The sequence below is a fragment of the Prionailurus bengalensis genome, chromosome C2 (assembly GCF_016509475.1).
Source record: "Prionailurus bengalensis isolate Pbe53 chromosome C2, Fcat_Pben_1.1_paternal_pri, whole genome shotgun sequence".
In the NCBI taxonomy this organism is placed as follows: Eukaryota; Metazoa; Chordata; class Mammalia; order Carnivora; family Felidae; genus Prionailurus; species Prionailurus bengalensis.
Window position 1 is genome coordinate 20,074,429 of NC_057350.1, and position 2,249 is coordinate 20,076,677.

Here is a 2,249-nt window from a genome sequence, read left to right on the forward strand (position 1 = left end):
CTCTTCAAGGTTCTTGTAGCTGTTCTAAGAATTAAATCGACAGGAAACAGATGAACAGGAGAAAAGAACCAAAGTCTCATGACACGTGCGTGGAGTCCAAACAATACAGTTGAGACCTGAAGAAATGACCAAGGCATCCAGCTTTTATACATTTTAGACAGAGACCTAAATCTGTGAAGATGTGCCAGGACAAGGAAACTTTTTGTTTGGGAGCTTCAAATAGTAAGGATCCTAAACCGAAGTTGAGCTGCAGTAGTAAATTAGTAAAAGTAACATGGTTTGTTTAGTTTATAATCTTCTCAGCTCTAATTTCCTATCTCTGGTGTTAATGATACCTCTTTACCTTCCCGTACAGAAAAGGTAACATTCACCTGGGGGATTTATTCCTGCTCTCTGGAGGCAAAGGAAGGTCAGAGTGTCCTTTTTGCACTGACCGTTTCTTAGACAACTTTAATTCGAAATGATCAATATGCCATTGTGATACATTTTGGGGCAGCCTACCCTGTACTGCTACAGTAACCAGTATAGCAATGGAGCATATTGGTTTAAAACATCTGTGACCTCAGGTGTTTGTTACAGTGCTCCTGAATAAAGCTCTTTTATTTGTGAATATTTTGTAATATTCTTGCTTCTATGTACTTACTTACTGAGGCCAAATCAATAACAAGAAACCTACTAATGATAATATTGACAGGAATGAAGTCATGGGAGAAAGGTGATCGAATGCTTCAGAACCCCAAAATGAAGTGAGTGCACTGATCAATTAAAAGACACCGATAAAATTATCGCCTTCAACTATCATACTGTTTTCATGTTGAGTCAAATTCATGAAGAATGAAGAATGTTGGTCACATATATTTTGATATTTGTGAAATATTATATAATTTTATCTGGATGTATACGTTTATAAATTTACTATCATATATTTATATATAGAAGTAATTAAAGCAATGAACCCAGAATGATGGAGAGTGTGCAATAGAGGGAATTAGTTTCTAAAACATTTTGGAGGTTTGTTAAATAGATGAAAGTAACTGTCCCCATTACAAACTTGGAAAAATCTAGAAATGACTAACAAATAGAAAGCAAAAAATGGGGCAGCGATGCTGTTATCAGAATAACTCATAACAGCGTGGTCCCTACACCAACAGCATCTGAATCAATTTAGGGATTTGTTAGAAATGCAAATTCTTAAGTCCTGCCCATGGAAAAATGAACTCCAATGTTGAATCGCAGCCATCGTTTAAAAAGCTCTTCACGTGATTCTGACTCACACTAAGTTTGTGAATTTCCAAATTCTCAAGTGTTTTTTTTTTAAGTAGAATGTTTAAAGTTTATTTTCAAAATGTATTGGGCATTGGTAGAGGCAATGGGGAGTTTTTATCTATGATTTAGGATTTTTATAAATAAAACAGCATGTGATTATGATGCAGGAATAAACAATTGAATTGTGGGTAGACTTTTTTTTTTTCTTCTCTTTTCTTTTTCTTTTTAAGTAGGCTTCACTCCCAGCACAGAACCCAACCCAGGGTTTGAACCCACAATACTGAGATCAAGACCTGAGCTGAGATCAAAAGTCAGATGCTCCACTGACTGAGTCAGTAAGCACTCCAATGGGTAGACCTTCCTGTAAGTTTGATTTCTGTAGACTTTTCTGTACTTTTTTTAAATATATATATATATTTTTTAATGTTTATTTATTTTTGAGACAGAGAGAGACAGAGCATGAACAGGGGAGGGTCAGAGAGAGAGGGAGACACAGAATCTGAAACAGGCTCCAGGCTCTGAGCTGTCAGCACAAAGCCTGATGCAGGGCTCGAACTCACGGACCGCGAGATCATGACCTGAGCCGAAGTCGGACGCTCAACCGACTGAGCCACCCAGGCGCCCCAACTTTTCTGTACTTGTGGGTTTTTTTTCACATCAGATGGGTAATGTGCTGACATCGTAACAAGATTTGAGGGAAGCACATGGGACACAACAGCATGAACACCCCAGTCGTCATGCTTATGAACAACAAAGGGGTCTGTATGTTTGATTTTAAAATGCTTTCATGTTTTGAAACTGTTTGGTATTTACAGTGATATAACTGTGCTGAACTATATGTACAACAGCTTCTTTAAAGCATATGATAACGTATTAAGCGCAGTATTGATATTATCATTGTATAGCTTAGGAGGCTGTTGCTCAGAGAAGTACTGACCTCTTACGCAGGTGAGCAGGGCTGCTACTTTGGGTCATGCCACACT

At 37.8% G+C, this 2,249-nt stretch overlaps 1 non-coding gene across 1 annotated transcript; it reads right to left on the minus strand.

Moving 5' to 3' along the window:
• Nucleotides 1–1,921: 1,921 nt before the first annotated feature.
• LOC122492534 lies at nt 1,922–2,026 on the minus strand. Its single transcript, XR_006299706.1, has one exon. It is a non-coding gene; the product is annotated as a small nucleolar RNA U13 (small nucleolar RNA).
• Between the last annotated feature and the right edge of the window lie 223 nt (nt 2,027–2,249).